The sequence below is a fragment of the Ischnura elegans genome, chromosome 1 (genome assembly GCF_921293095.1).
Source record: "Ischnura elegans chromosome 1, ioIscEleg1.1, whole genome shotgun sequence".
In the NCBI taxonomy this organism is placed as follows: Eukaryota; Metazoa; Arthropoda; class Insecta; order Odonata; family Coenagrionidae; genus Ischnura; species Ischnura elegans.
Genome location: NC_060246.1, coordinates 158,294,400 through 158,311,028, shown reverse-complemented (window position 1 = coordinate 158,311,028; position 16,629 = coordinate 158,294,400).

The window sequence follows — 16,629 nt, the reverse complement described above, 5'->3', positions numbered from 1 at the left end:
AAGGTGGGGGTGGGAGGTCGCCCTTCCCCATCCCCTCTCATCCCCCTTCCTGCCCCCCCTGAAGCATATTCCTAGTTACGTCACTGGATGGCTGTATATGCTGAGGGAAACACAGAGGGTAATTTCTCCCCAAATCCCTCTGCAATCTATTCAACCGTCTCCGCTCGTCCCCCATTTAGTGCCCTTGAGTGCTTTTCCCATTCACGAATACTGCTGCTACGAACACGAAACTCTGCTTCCCTTTAAGCGAGTGATAAAGAGTGCTACCTACCCACGCTTCGCGGGTGGGTTTTGGTAGAATATGAAAGGAAGTAAGTGGTCTTCCGAAGAGCCCTCTAATGGAGCTTCTCTCGCGTCCCCTCTCCGCCGCTCACCATATCTCCATTTCCGCATCGGCAGGAGGGCGCATTAAAACACCATTACCATTATGTTGCGATGCTCCAAAGAGGGCGCTTTGGACAGTCTTTTCATTTAGGGGCGAGCGGTAGAATCGGAGTAATTCACGGATATCCAGCCGAAACGAAGACACAGGAGCAGGCCTCTATATATCCTTCAGTCCTTTCCCTTACGTATATTGCGTATTTAAATTTGCACGAAACTACCGTTTTAAAAAAATCCTCCCCCAAATTCCATAATAATGATAAACGAAGATATCATATTGTCCACAAGTTATAAACCGACTACTACACGTGTTTCAATTGTTATACAATCATCCTGAGGCACTAATAGAAACTTACAAAAAATTTTAAATCCCACCAGATATATAGTAAATTTTTACACAACCTTTCCATGAAATCCAAACTTGCCAAAAGTGCCAAAAATGTGTAAAATAAATTTTCAGTCACGTCTTTTTTCAAAATTTTCCCAAACGCAAAAGGTGGGGGATATCTTCAAAAATAGTAGGGGGGAGGGGAGTATAGAATCCGGGGGAAGAATGTGGTGGGGGAGGAAAGGGGGGGTGTTTTTAGGAGGCACAGAAACAAAGTTGAGATATTACATTAAAATACAACTATAAACTCCGGACTTGCGTCATGTCAGAAGGTAGAAAAAGATAAGGAAGTGGGGTTACATCAGTAGGGGAGTACGTCGAAAATAGGGGAGTGACAAATAAACTCATTTTCGTTCGTAAGTCAAATTTCTTCAGTTTCTTTTTCACCATTTCCCACTTTTTGGCTGCATCTACTCTTTGTCCCTTTTCTTGGAATCGAATTATTTTCACGTCAAATTGGATATATGGTTTTCTTCCTTCAGGTGCTTCGCAAAATGGGATTTTGGGTCCTGGTTCTCGAAGCACCTTTTATGTTCGGACACGGAGAGTACAGAAGTTCCTCCCAGTTTGGCCGATATAAACCCCCTACACGTACCACATACGAGTTCATACACAACACATTGCCGCATTGGGTCGAGAGAGTCCTTGCTATTGCTGAATTGCGGATAATCCCTCAAGGTAGTGTACGCCCACTCGTTTTATTTTCTCCTTGCTCTCTCTTAATTTACCGCACATCGCATCACTTTGATCAATTCCTGGCTCATTTTCCGGTGCATCCAACCCAATGACACTCTTCCTACTCTCTCGACCCCATGTTTCGCCATGCATTTCGTTGTATCGGTGATCTCCGCCAGCCGAGGGACTATTCTCTAACCCTTAATTAAACTAATTAATCCCTGAATTATTAAACCTACAACAAACCCTTCCCCTTTTTCCACCCCCTCCAAATCTACATTTATCAATCAGAATAAAATATACCTTTTGAATGTGCTATACTATAATTCAGGAGAATTAGCTAGAATGTACATGTAAGACAGTAGAATTTTATAGTATACGGTAGTGATCACTCAATATTTCCTCATTCATTGGCTCCTTTGCCCGCCTTTGCCCTCCCTTTAGTTCCCACCTCCAATAATGAAGCTGTGCCTATGATTAGCCTGCCGCCACTGCTGCGCGTTTGGGACGCGTGTGCCGGGATGAAGTGGAAGACCGAGGGCACGGCAACGGATGCCTTCCTCCCTTCTTCCCATTGACTGATCACTCGCCAAGTGTAGGCCGAGGCGATCAGTAATTGCGTTCGGACAATTAAGACTCGCCTTCCTCAAAATCTTCTCTTTTCACGTACTCCTGGAATCAATAAAGAGAGCCCAGCCGCAAGCAGCGAATAATTCTAGCGGCGGTGTTCCGGATAGATCTCTCGGGATGACAACCGGTGTGATGTCAAAGAACATCCCAGCCTAATAGATTCGGAATCGTTCACGTGATTATGTGAGCATAACTTTAACGCAGGTGCAAACAAAAGCACGATAGGTGTAGCGTCTAACTCTATTGAGGCTGAGCGTGATCGCAACCTCCCTTTCAACTACCTCAGGTTATTTTGCGAGAGCCATTACCTCAAAGAGTAACAACTCGCCCTTTCTGAGGAACGTGTAGGAAGTGAGGGACATGCCGTAGTGTGATGTGGTTGGCAAACGAGAAATTCAAAGGGACAATGAATATGCGGAGATAGACAGGGAAGCGTTAGTGATGTAGACTTATCACGCTGAGGAGGGGGAGTTAAACATACTCGTTCCGGGCGCCTGCGATTCCCCACGTGGCCGCCGGGCAGTGGACACTAAAGAATCCCCACTCCGCGTTCGCCACTTCCCCGCAACACCGACAACCAGTGGAGACGAAGAGGGGAAAAGGCTTTGTTGTCTGGCGCCCGGGGAGGCCATCGCCTCAACAAAAGGTTGGCAAAGGACTTTTTGTTTTGCGCCAACGAGGAAAAAAATACGAGTGAATGCGAGAGAAAAAGGTAATTACGGACGACAGGCGGGCGACGGGAATGTGTGTTGGGTGTATCACCTGAACCATTCAATGAAATTGTTCGCGGAATTTTGTTTTAAACGAGGTTTCGCAAAAACAATGGATGAGCAAACAGGGGAAAAACTGGGTAGAGGAGGGCGGCGGATTGATGAAGCACTCTTTCGCACGCAGTATGCTGTTTACCCGCCACTTTCGACAGTGACGGGTGCGTCGTGTGGAGGGGTTTGTTCCGGCTTCGCCAATTAAGTTTGTGACCATCTCGCGTCTTAAACAAGGTTCTACGCCACATTAGAATCAGCATTGAAGAGGAAGATGAGAAAGAGGAAGTGATGGTGGAGGATGAAGGGAATGGACTAAAACTTGGCGATAAGTATGCAGAGGAAGCACTTTGACTTTGGGACTGTTGAAGGCACAATGATTGAAGAAGCAAGGGGTTGTTAAAAGGCAAACCTACTTTATCCACAAATCACCTTAAAATTCTAAGGAAAATCCTCCTTGAGCGAAAGCACGTATTCCTTCGGGAATCATATTTTCAGCATATGACTCAGAGACTCTCATTTTCAAGACGTGCTTGTTCACATTTTATTGAATTCGTAGATTGAAGCTTTTCTCTTCACTCTTTTTTATCATGTGTTACTTAAATGGGGATGAAAACAGGTGATTTTTAGCTAAGTTGTTTTGAAATACAGGAATTTCTATCAAACATGTACTAGATTTGAATCACCTGGAGGTTGGGGCAGAATGGTGGATGGATTTTAAAAATGCATCTCTTTATCAGCAAATAATGCATGGTATTTGATATAATGAGATGGCGATGAAAACTTGATGACTTTAACTATATCTGAGCACTGTTGGAAGCTCTTACTAGCCACATAGTGCTCAAAGAAAAGTCAGTTGCGTCAGTATTAACTCTCTTTTAACGAAAGAACCCAGAACAATTGATATTTTCATTCGGATAAAATTTTTGAAGCATTAATAATATGTTGCCATTAGTTTCATTCACAAATATGATGTATTTGGATAATTTTTCAATCAATAACGGAAAAAAATTATATACCTAAGTCTGCCAGGAAGATGATTTCGATAAATTCGTGTGTTTGAATAAACAAACTTATTGATCTGAATTCTTACATTGTTCCTCCAACTTTCCAAACAACTGATTTCATTCTTTCTACACCCTTTCCTACCTGTTTCTATTTTCCCAACAGTTCACTTACACAAACCGATTTTCTTACATCATTGGTTTACTTTATGAATATCGTACCTGTTATGAAAGTCATTGCTTACCTGCACAGCTAGGTGCAATAGAGGAATGCGCTTTCAAAGAAACTCTACCCTCATCTTCATATGCCACTCCCACACACCTGACTATCATCGTCCCGTCGGCAACCATCTCATCTCCAATGTTGCCTCTGATTTTGTTCCAACCAGGGGTATCCACAAGGTCCTTTTTCCCTTCCATACATTTCCCTGCCGGTCTCTATCCCCGCTCCTGCGCCCTCTCTTTTCATGCACGAACACTACCACCACCCTCCAACCCATTTTCAATGATAGGTACGTCTCCCCCAAGCACCCCTTCCACCGGATTTTCATCCACCTTCACGAAATACAATTCATTCCTTTCCATTACCGTACCCCCACCCCTTTTGAAACTGAAGAAATTATATTCCACGAGCAACAAACGTACCCAATCCCCGAAGTCATCGATGCAACTATCCCCGAATTCCATATCCACCCCTAACTCCCCGTGGAGATCGGAAGGTCGCCTTCCTTTGACTTCTTGTCCACCCTCCACAATATGCCCCTTCTTTTGCCATTAAAAAAAGCAGGATGAAACTCACCCTCCTTCCCATCAGGGACAAACGTACTAAATTTTTATATTTTTGCGGGGTTGGGCGGTGGCTTGACTCGCAGGGGTAGAGACAAGTTCGAATTCTCGGCACGTAAAAACAAAAGCGTGCTTTGATGATGAAAAATTTGGGGGAAGAGTTGTCGGGGATGAAATCGGCAGGGAAGTGAGGAAAAAGAGAAAGGGGAGTTGGGGCAGGGATGACTCAGGGGTGGTCTTTTCATGTTTTTAGGGTTAGTCCGCCAACTTTTGTTCGGAAAGTAGGAAGAGAATGAGCGAAGTGCAGGGGGGTTGAGGGACACTGTTCTGTGTTGATGGGAGGGAAGAGTGTGGGAAGGAAAGAGAATGAAAAGCATCTCCTGGCTGGGAGAGTGAAGGCCGGACTTTGGTTGGCCGAGGGGAGTGGTAAAAGCAGCGATCATTGGTTCGCGAGGATTATGCGGTCGGAAATGCGGAAATGAGGTCGTGAGCTCCAGGCCACTGGAATAGGTGGTGGCCACATATCGTCAATGCAAACGTATATTTCCAAAATGTCACGTTTTGCGAAAAAAATGCGAGTATCCTCCATATTCCAGTCGCTGTGAACATTAATTTTGCGAAATAATCGCCTCTCCTCTCTCCCTTGGAAACGTTGGGTCCAATTGCTGGACCGCGGCAGTAAATTTGGAGGCATTGCTTCAGTCTCTGAATCATAGGAGTTAATTGTAAAATAACATTACAACAAGGTACGTTCACGATTATGTAGTTTGAATCGGTCTCCATGGAAACCTGTAGGCAGCCTTCAGTGTTCGAGATTCTACATTAAATCGAGGAGGGAAAAGGCTCAAGCATTTACTCATTTTATGAATTCAACAGCTCGCTTTAGCTCGCTAAAACGTACAAATAGATTAATTATTTCTGAAAAACTATCGCGTAAAAACATTCCATTTCGGTTCGTGCATCCCAAAGTAAAACGCATCAACCGCATATTTTATGGTCCCCAACCAAACCCCCCGAAGAATCGTTTTGCCAATAACCTCTCCTCCTTCATCCCCTTCCCACAATGCACCTCGTGCAAATTGCCTCCTCGTGTCGACGTACCGCGCTCTTTGTTATATCCACGGGTCATTTTTCGGCTTCGGATTTCCAGTGGATTTCCGATATAATTGGATTGGAATCGGTCCACAGTGCCCAGACTAAAAATACGAATCGAAACGAGAATGGGGGGGGGAGGGGAAGAGACCACTCGCCAAAAGCATTGGTCTCCATTTTAAGAGAAAAAAAACCATCGGAATAACAATAAAATATTCCACCACTTTGAATGAGGATGGAAAAAATTCTATGCATGGGCAAAAGCAATAATGTTTTCACACAAAATATGAGAAAGTCGAAGTACATGGAACAGTATAACCCACCCGGTAACAGCTGAAAGTTGTGCTGTTTTTTCTCATGGCTCGTTTATTTTGTTTTTCTCACGTTGGTAAATACGCCTCTGAATGATATTCAGAAACATGCTGACATCACAGTTGGCGAGGGTTAAACAAATTAACACCTTTGGAAGAGATCAAGAATTTCAGATGGTAAAGAATTAGCAGCTACTGTGTCTATGGAAAACTAGAGTAGTATAGAAGACTGTGACTGTGGAATAGAATAAATAGCAAGCGATTATTATCTTCGAATAAAAAAGGCATTTTTTCCAAAGTTACATTAATTGATCTAAATTGCCAATACCGCTTGTCCACAGGAACTGATAGTCTCATTTAATACAAACTGGATCTCCGTCCCTTACGACATTATTGGTACAAACTTTCCTCTGGACGTATCAATTTTTTCCTTCATAAATTCCGTCATCATTTTAGTTTTGGAAACGAGATATTCTTTGCAAAATAGGCATTTTAAACGCAACTTGACCTTAGGTGTTTTTAGTTGGTCGATTAATTTTACCTTATCGGCGGAAAGAAGAAAAGATTTCAAAGGAGTAGAGTTAGAGTGGAGAGGGAGGGAGGTTTTTACTGGAAACGTATTGGAGTTGACTCATTGGAGTGGAAGAGAATATGATAACGTAAATACCCAGAGTCCTCTAGATTGCCTTACTATAACTACGATGCATGGCCGTCGCAGCCCACCATTGTAAGGCGCATCACTAATGGCGGGCTTCGTTGAGACAAAGGCGTAGAGACGAGTGGAGTTCGTTAATTTGAAATCTTCCAATTGCAAATTAAAAGATATGGACAATTCGTCAAAAACCAACATTTGTTATTACACCATTATGCGTTTCAGGATTTTCATTTGATTACGACTTTCCCATAGTCGTCACGCTTTAATTTGTTTTAGCTTTGTACTTGCAGGCTCCTAACAACATTTCAACATTTCTGGAAAACCCGGCGATCTTTATGCGTCCGATAAATCTTTTTAAAAACATGGCAGTCGTGGGACTGCCGTTGGAAGTGAAAACTTATTATTTCAAAAATTTTGGACGTTGATTGATGTTAAAAAATGTACAAGAAGCCTATGTTACTAACTGGATTAGGAATATAATTTCGGAAAAGCCAAGTTACTAGCCTAAATTCAAGAAAATATTTTTTATAACTTTTGATAATAACAAAATCGACTGACTATTATCAACACTAAACGTAGCTATCCTTTCTGCTTCAGAATATATTTTCACACATGAGAAACGAGCAAATTCAAAAATTTCTCTCTTTATATCCCTCTCCTTCGTTAACAGCGAGGCGGTGACGATTTTGAGGTGACGGTCACGCGAGTTCAGAGTTTTTTACCAATCTGAAAAAGTGCCTAACGCGCCATAAGAAGTTTTCGCATCAAAAATTTTTCTCCCCGTGTTTCCTTTTTTATATTTCTACAATATATAATTGTAAACACTTCAGATTTATAAATTAATTTTATGGCACAACATTCGAATAAGCTATTCAAATTGAACGTATAAGAAGAAATTGAGTTATATTGTACTAACCTTCACTATTCTTGCATCAAATACACTCCCCTGCACGAGTATGGACTGGTGACAGTGACGGTGATGCAAGAGATGCGAGTCTAATGGTTTTTATCCCTCCACAAGTACTGTGTACATAGCGAGTATATTGTGTATATGTAGAATATACACAATTATATATAACTAGTAGCGGTGACGTTGACAGTGATGCGAGTCTAATGGTTTGTATCCCCCCACACGTACTGTGTATATAGCGTGTATACTGAGTATATACAGAATATACATAATTATACGTATATGTAGTAGCGGTGACGGTTTCGCGAGTCCAATTTCTTTCACCCATCTACAAAAGTGCTCAGCGCGCCATAAGAAGTTTTCACTTCAAAAACATGACATTCGTTTCCCCATAAGATTGTAGTGACCGTTTAGCCTTAGAATGGCGGACACAGCCTTTCCTATTGTGAAACCGTATGCTACGAACCAACTTGGCGATGGAGTAGTGTTGAGAGTGCAATCTAGAGGACTCTGGTGGTAGCTTGAAGTGGAAATGACGGTGGAGATTGTGCGGAAGATTTTTGAGGGAATTTACATAAGACAAGTCCGGCAAGTCACGGTGCGAGAAAATAGGGAAGATTGGAGGGAGACAGGGTGCAGGTGGGCATGTGATTGGACGAGGGGGGTTGAATCACCGATCTGTAACACCGCAAGGACGTGCTCCAGCCGAGTCCAGCGAGCAAACACAGGTGATCAGGTCAATCTCCTTTATAACCGACTTAAACCCGGAGACAATCTTTTGTTTCACTTCAGTGCCGCTGCAATGAATTTGCACGAGCCACACTGGGCATACACAGGAGAGTGATTGTCCATGATTTGGTGGAAAGGTAAGTAATAGGATTAAAAAAGCAATTCACAACTGATTGAGTGAATGTATATTTACACTGATCGCGAATTAAAATTCGTTTAAACCCTTTTCAGGAATATAAACATTCTTGAACGACATCAAAAAATCATTGTTAATCGATGAAACCCTTAAATTTGAAAAATAGTTAATTAAATTTAAATAAATTTTAAATAAAAAATGATTGATTTATTTCACAGTTATTCTTAACATCTCTAATAGCGGTTCTACCTCTATATTTCTTCGTACCATATTTTTTCCTAAATTATTTTCAGCGGTACACGAAAAACGCAATATGATTTGTATTTTTCAACATGAGTTGCACTAACTGTTTATAATCCAAAACTTTTCCGTTGACAATAGGTTTCTAAATAGAAAAATAGGGAAATAGGTTTCTAAATAGACAATGAAAAAGGTTTATAAATACATAATCCAGATCCATTAGTGCAAATTAAAACAGCAGAATAGTAGGATAAGCACCAATAAAGTATAAAAGGATTAGAAGATCCTATGGTCGAATTTTTAAAAGGAGTTGCGTTATTATTGTCAAATATATAATAATAATAATATAGAGTAATATTTGCACTTTCAAGTAAAGCGAGCGATTGGTACGTCGGTTACAAAATGAAAATAAAATATTAATGAAGAGGAACGTTTTTCTGAGGGACTAAAAATATAAAATGGATTTCTATGAGTCTGACAGAGATTCTGACTTATTCAATTCAAATACGAAATAACTTTGAGAGCATATTCCCCTGTAACACTCAATTTATACCTACTTAATATCATAATATAACGAATTTACGAAATACAATGAACTACAGTAAACTACATTTTAATTGATAAAGAATTATAGAAAGCGAGTAAACACTGTGACTGCAGTTTCCCTACGCAAGCTTAAGAAAGGACGATCTTATGATGCACCAGCTCACAAAATTGTAACAGGAAAAGAACGTAGAGAAAAATAAAACGCTAAAATTAATTTTTACCAACCTGTCTTTTAAGGAAAGGTTGTTTAGATATCTTTCTACTGCAATCGTGTATCGTCAGCAAGAGAGGTACTACATTATGTGCACTTGCTAACTATGGAATTAATAACAACCACACTTTCGATTCTATAATCGCACTTATCCTCCATATTCTATTCTTCACTGCCATTGATGCACCAGCTCACGGATGACATTGCACATTAAAAAGGTTAGTATCAGAAAAAGGACATAAAGAAAATAAAACGTTATCGCCATCACAAAGAATGAAAATAAAATCATTTTTACCTACCTATATTCAAGGAGGGTTTGTTTACCTTATATTTCTCCTCTTTTCGTTTGAATACGCTTTGATGTGATCAAATTTTTGATCATACGGAAATAAGTCATTAATAGATTGACTTTTCAAAAATTATTAAGTAAATATCCTACCTTATCTTTATTATCCTTTCGTTTTAATTCCTTTATCTTTTATTCCAATTAACTCCTCTTGTGAGCATAAACAAATATGTTGCTATGATGTTTTATTTGTATCTGATCGCCGCGCCGCCATTGGAATTTGGTGGCCATTTTCTTAACTAATCCCCATACCCAGTTTTAATTGAATAGACAGATAAATAATTGGAAATTTATTGTTTTCATAATTTTTCCTGGGGTTTCAGACAATTTTAGAGGGGGTTTTCATAAGAACTTTTGTCGTATCTCGTCTCGTTCACCCCAAACATTTGTATGAGTGAGTGAATGAATGAATGAGTGGTCGTTAAAGGGCTTTATGGTATATAGACTCAATTGTATCCCAGGAGATCTCTCCTGCTCAGGGGTGCCGACTTATTAAAAATATTGGGGGGTCTTGCCCCGGGAAATTTAATAAATATTGAATTTAAAAGTTTTTAAAGCATTTTAGAAGAGTCATATGATCAACATTAGAACCGTGAAAACTCGACTCTCGATAACTGGACACTCCGGGGAAAATCAAAAAGTCTGACACATTTTTTCCTCGCCCCATAACGAATTTTTGAGGGGACTGGGGCCCCCTCAGGCCCTATGGAGTCGCCGCCACCGCTCCTGCTTCCTCTCGTGCGATCTTTACGAATTGTTCTCAAATCAACTCTTTCTTCCCTTTTCTTAACTCGGGGAACATACCTGCTCCAAAACATTTAAGCTGTTAAATTATGCGCTTTAAATTTTGAAAAATCTTGTTTTCTTAACTGAATTGCATCTTTAGTACTGTTCTTCAATCTATTCTAGAGAATCCGTTGTCCATAGGAAGCGAGGTTTTAGGCTCAGATGGTACTCAATACAAGTCCCAGGTAGGAAGCCAGGTATTCCGGATAGGGCGTTGGGGAGTCAGGATAGGGTAAGAAGGGGGTGGCATAGGAGTGTGGAGCAAAGGCGGGTAATACCACCCCTACTCTACCCTGGGGATCATTGTTAATTCACAGCGGGAGCCAATCAGGGAGGAGGATAGTGTTACAAAGGGTAGGGAAGTACGCAACCAGAGACACTGCGGCGGAAAGCAAGGCTCGGAGGCGAAGGAAGAAGCTGCACTGTACTGAAGAAGGGAAGGAATTTGATGCATGATAGCGGCATGGCTTTCCTCGTTCTTTAGAGATCGGAAGGAGATATGTTCCCCGGTGGTACCAACGGAACGAAATGGGATTACGACTCGTGGGAGTCATTCGTACATTTTTTTCTGCCGCGGAATATCGCTTTTCTTCGCATGTTTTACGAGTTTCCCTGCACTTCCTGAGGATTTGTTTATTTTCAGAGAATCCTCCAGGGTTTTCGTTCCGCTTCCGCCCCATGTTTCTTCAACGTCTCTAAAATTCTTTCGTTCCTTGGGAAATGTTCTTCCTACTTGTCTACATTCCAAGATAATCCTATTTTCTTACCTTCTTCCTTGTTTCTCGAGTTATTTCAGCCCAACCTTTCCATCGCAGCTATTTCCACGCGAGTAGAGTGGAGAGCGGTTTTTGGCGACTGTGCCTCCTCCTCCCTCGCTGTGTTAGCGGCCCAACTCCCGCCGGATGAGGGTTCAACTCGTTAAAGCCCTCTGGTTTGCTCTTTGTTTCCCACCGCCCACCCAAGTTAACATCCTTGAAGAAAGATGTGCGTACTGTAGGCATCTTCGAACCTCTTGTTTCGAAATTATAATACTATTGAGTAAAATTCTCATTTTTAGATTTACCTGTGTATAAAATATTATTTTTTAACAGATGCATTTCACTCGAAATTCAATTTCCCTATTATTTCCCTGGCGAAACACAAATTTTGTTGTTGTGCGAGATCGGGAGACGGCAATTACCTCTCATATTTATAATCCCAGTAAGTAGAATACTGTTGACAAATATTCTCAGTTGTACCACATATTGGGTATTCTTCGTATCGCATATATTACACATATTAAAAGTATGTGTTTTCATTGTAATATATTTGCGGTTTACCGTTACCAGGGTTATTTTTCATGCAAAATTTTTTAATCAGAAATATAAACTGGCAGTCAGGAATCACAGCTTCGATGCGCATGGCGGTACTATACCATTTCGGTCAGCTGTAATATGAATCATAATTCAAAATGATAATTACATATTTTTAGATAAAGTTACATGTGCCCTGCATTTCGTGTAAGGTCCTCCAAGAATTTACACCCGTTATGTAGCAATTTTGAGTTCAGCAAATGCATTTACCTAGAATATAACTAACACTGTGAGACACATGGATCAGCAAAATTACGTAATCACCTCATTTGTTCCCCTTTCCTCCCATACCCATCTTTTTGTTCTCTCGTGTTTTGTTCCCACATTGAAATCAATGATCAAAAAAATAATGTGCTTTAAAAAAAAACACAACCGGATATTACAGAGTACGACTTTTATAACCGAAATTCTTCAACAACGGAATTCTACCCGCTGAAAAAACGAGGAAAATACAGTGTAGCCGGGAGGTGAGCTTTTCCATGGAACCGAATAAAAATTAATTCGGGACTGCCGAACATTCCCGCCTGTAATTCCCATGTCCACATCCAGTCTCGGTGTTCCCGCCATCATCTGACGGCCAGAGGCTCGATCATGCGCCGACATCGCCCAAACACCATTCCAACCCAACTTTCCTTCCCTGCCGCGCTCTAAAACCTCGTCCCCGATTGTTATCACTCGTTAAACACTGGAATACATACACGGCTCATGCCACGAACTTCACTTCTTTCCAGCTTCAAACTCTTCAGCTCTATCCGCAACAACGATATATAGACAAGTATACGCACCCAGTATGTGACAATTTTGAGTTTACTAAAATCATTTTGTTAGAATACAACTACTACTGTGAAACGCAAGGCTCGGTGAAATCGAAGGCTTAATTATCTCATATGTTATCAGCATCTTCTTATTCTCTTTTTCTTCTATACCCGTGTTCTTGTCCTCCCGTATTTTGCGCCCACATTGAATATTTGTCATCAAGAATGCGTTTTTTTTACAAAAAAGCAAGGCTAGATATTACTGGGTAAGCGTTTTACAACAGGATTCCTCACCAATGGAATTCTGCCTGGTAGAAAAACGAGAATTATATAATCGGGAGGGGAGCTTGTCACTGGCGCCAAATAAAAATTAAGTCGGGACTGACGATCGTTCCCGCTTACGATTCCCATGTCCACATCCCGTGACGGTGTACCTGGCATCATCTGACGGCCCGCCATACGAAGATATCCCTCAACACCGTTCCAAACCAACTTTGCTATCCTGCTGCACGCTTCAACCTCGTCGACGACTTTTATCGCTCGTTAATCGCTGGAATCCATACCCGGTTCATGCCACGAACTTCACTTCTTTCCAGCATCTAACTCTTCAGCTCTATCCGCAACAACGATGTACCTCATCCTTTTTCCCACATCCCTTCATCCGCTTACCGCGACCGCGGATTTGTCGTGTCGGCCGATGAATAAAAGTGAATGAATAAAAATGATAACATAAAAATACCCCAGGTTGGGCAGAATCACAGGGCACAAAAAAGATTTAAAAAACACTCACAGTACTAAATTTTCGGTGGTGACCTTCCTCAGTTAGGTACCACCAAAAATTTAGTATTGTGAGTGTTTTTTTATCTTTTTTTGTGTCCTGTGATTCTACCCAACCTGGGGTATTTTTATGTTATTCACCCCGTCGAGCAACATTTCGAAGTATGAATAAAAATAATAATGTACAAAATGAAACTCGAGGGAGAAATATTATTTCCTGTTCCCGACATGTCGTCTTCGGGCTCGTCTCCGCTAGGTTCCCTAAATTCATAACTTAACCAAACGCCCTCTCCCGCTGCTCAGAATGAAACGGTCGGGGTTGCAAAAACAGTTCGCCGTTTCAAATCAGAGATCCAGGAGCGCATAGCGGCGGCCTGAAGAGAGACCAGCATTTCGACGCATCCTGCAATGCGTTCGGCTGGGTGATCGAGCGGTACACAACCGTTGTGCGGGTTTCTTTCATCCATGGGGAAACGGGAATCATTTACGTTTGCATGCGGTTTATCGAAAGAATAGAAAAATTGAATGGTGACTAAAGACGAGGTTGATATCCCTGATCATAAATATTATAACACCAGGCGCCTTCGTTATCATTCTAAGACTGTCGATCGGTAATAGGGTGGTTTCCTATTATTTTTTATTGCATAAATCGAAAGATTATTACTCCTGGAGAACGTATTTCTCGCTTTTAGATTTTTAAATGACGATATCTTTTTTTCGCGATTGAATGAAAAGTGATAAATTTCAAGGGCGCGAAAACGGGACGACTGAGTATGAATGCTGGGAAAAGCCCGCGTGACGTCGTTCTGGTTCCCGCTGCCGCAAGTGAGGTGACCTTGGGGCGAGGCTTTGAGCGCTGATACGACGTAGGATGCTAGCAGGTAGCGGAGTACCCTGCTAGCTGGTAGCGCTTGGCTTAAATAAGGATTATTAATTCCTTATCGCAGGAAGGAAACTTTCCGAACATAAGCTGTTTTTATAGGTAATTATTAAGAGATTTTTCCCTGAGATCTACCAATGCATGCATGAGGCACAGAGCTCACATTCCATTCTACGCATCAACAACACGCATTCCATTCTACGCAGTGCGAGCGGTGAACGATCACGTTTGGGCCCCTTTAGAGCGAAAACCTTAACTACGGAGAAAACCAGGGAAATGAGGAGATGTGCGGTGATATTGTAAGTTGTGTTAAGTGCGCGTGTGTGGAAGAAGAGATCCGTTGGCTGGTGGTTGGAAAATGGATGTAAAATGGGACAGAGATGACGGTGGAGAGAAAAAAGGGGGATGAAAGAGGAACAAGCAAAGAACAAGATGTGGGATGAAGGAAGACGAAGAATGGGAAAACAGAAGCATTCTATCGAAAAGAAGCATTTGAGAGAGGTTGGTCGTTCTTTGCGTGAATGGAGATGGGGAGGGATAAGGCGAAGAGGAGAGAGAAGAGAAAAGGAAAATATGAAGGCGTAGGAATAGGCTGTGGTTGCGTGGGGAGTGAGGGAGAGGGATGCAAGGGGGTGGGGCAGAGCGTGTGGGTGAGAAGAGGACAGTGGAGGGGGCAAGGGGAGGGGTAGTGGAGGCAGCTCTCTCATCCCCGGACGACATGAAGGTTGAAGGGTCCCCTCGTCTGGCATCCAGCGGGGCAACAATGGTAAAGAGGAGATTGAGAGCAAGGTTCAAGAGAATCCTTGTCGAGGAAAATGGCAACTCACGTCGCTAGTGCCCCTGAGGGAGTTAGATGCAGCAAAATAAGTATTTAAATCAGAAATTCGGTGAATTACAGTCCCAGTACTGACTATATAACGCTGCTAACTCTATGCTCAACGAAGTGGGGTAGAACGAGGATTAGAATTGGTTAGGCACCAGCACAAGTAAAAGGGATAAGTTTCCACCAGTACTCGGAAATGAAGGAATGTGGTTTTTTTGTATTAATGAATCCCTTAAGAGATTAGGAGTTCCCTCAAGTTGGCCCGGGATCGAGCTCACGGTCTCCTGACGGCTATCCTTAACATCAAGAAGGAGAAGGAGGAAATTCGAGGTTGGGAAACAAAAACTAAACCCAAAAACCCATAATCAGACGCTTCCTTCCTAACCTAAGAATGAGCTGGCCACGAACAAAAGACAAGCAGCGGACGCTACTGCGTAACGGCAAATGTCACAATACAACTAATTGTATGCTTGCTTACTATTATACGAATAGATAATTGCAAATCCACAGTTGTAATATTTGCTAATATGTTTTCTTTATAAATGATTCTACCCAATGCATACTTAAGTCGTTACCTCTATATTAATTGGAATCTTTTTCCAGGAAAATTTCTCAAAAATTACCACGACAATCAACCGGATAGCAGGAGAATGAAGTTTCTTGTAACAATAGTTATTACGAGGGAAAGGTTAATAAGAAAAACATTTGATGCCAACGTTAAACTTTATCTTTTGTAATAGGCTTTTTACTAAACTGATGTTTTACTCCACTCCCATATTTACCATAAATTTAACAATTTATTAAAGCAAACTTCAAACACTTTGAATATGGCCTAAATATATAATGAGTTGAAAATAAATAACATTTGGACACTAAAATCTTTTTGAAATTACATCTCGCGCTGAATAATATCATATTTACAAAATTTATGCAAATAACGGAAGTTTATCTCGATTCCTATGCCCAAGCGCCGCTGTTAGGAAATGACGATACCGAGCCGTTAAAATCTTAGTCACGTTTTCTATTGCTTTGGCAGGTCTTGTTAATTATAATTTTTTGGAGGTTATGGTTATGAATCATGTAATAACTGTCATTTTGGTTCCTAGTCTATTTCTTCGCTAAAGTTACTGAGTAAATATAGACTTAAAAATGAGGAAAGCGTCCCATTATGTTCTTACTCCCTCTTCTTTCCGTAGTAATCGTATAATGAATCCTTTCACACAGTGAATGCTAGTCATTAAATTAATAGCTGATATTTATATTTGTTCTACTAAAACTCCACCTCGGTTAAAAACCTATCAATGTCGCCTCTAAATCAGCGTCTTTCCATCCTTTCAAATTTCAATCTCCAAAGCGGTTCCGCCGTCGCTTCGAATGCCATTGTGTGAGGCACGAAACAGCGCGGCGGAAAGTACTGCATTTATTCCATTGGGAACGGCACCATTATACGCCAGG